This window comes from Pteropus alecto, unplaced genomic scaffold (assembly GCF_000325575.1).
Source record: "Pteropus alecto unplaced genomic scaffold, ASM32557v1 scaffold20, whole genome shotgun sequence".
Classification (NCBI taxonomy): domain Eukaryota; kingdom Metazoa; phylum Chordata; class Mammalia; order Chiroptera; family Pteropodidae; genus Pteropus; species Pteropus alecto.
This window is the reverse complement of record NW_006436298.1, coordinates 41716362-41717121: the sequence shown is the minus strand read 5'-3', so window position 1 is coordinate 41717121 and position 760 is coordinate 41716362.

Here is a 760-nt window from a genome sequence, read left to right as displayed (position 1 = left end):
ATAGAAGTTGAACTGAGGTTTCATTAAATCAAAAATACTAAAAATTTAGCAAGAGCAAAGTATAACAAATTTCAGTTATATAGCTTTGTATTTACACAAAAGCTAATGTGCTAGACTAATCACATACATTTCCAGAAGGTGTCATTGGGTGGAAATTTCAAGAATCCTATATAGCCCCAGTTTATAGGAGAATTTTCTTATAATTAGAACTATTCAAAAATGAAATGTGCCACTTTGATGTTTTATTTTTACTTCAATAATTGTTTTTTCTTCTTTCATTATGTATATTTATGTCTCATTTCCATAGACAGTGTATATGAGGTTTCTCTTTTGGGTACTATATTAGCCTAGAGAAATTCTAAAGTCACTCTTATGTCTAATATTCTGTAGATTTAAAGTCAAATGTAAAGTTATAAAATGCCATACTAGGGTCAGTTTTGAATAAGCAAAACAGAATTCAGAGTAATAGTTGTGTATATAATGTATTTTGTAGTTATAACTTTATCTTTACTGTTTTACAGATGAAGATTTATCTCATTGGCATGACTTCCAGAAGGTGTTCCTCAGTAGGGCTTACACAGAGCTCCTTGACACTTTCAAAGCAAAGGCTCGTCTTAGTGGGAAAGACATCCATCCATTTCACTAGGCTATCTTTCATGTGGAACAAAATAATTAGATGTCTGGCTTTAGTAGTATAGTACAGTATAGCCCTATCTTGGGGACACCTAAGGTTTATGTCATCAGTCAATTAGACTAAGAA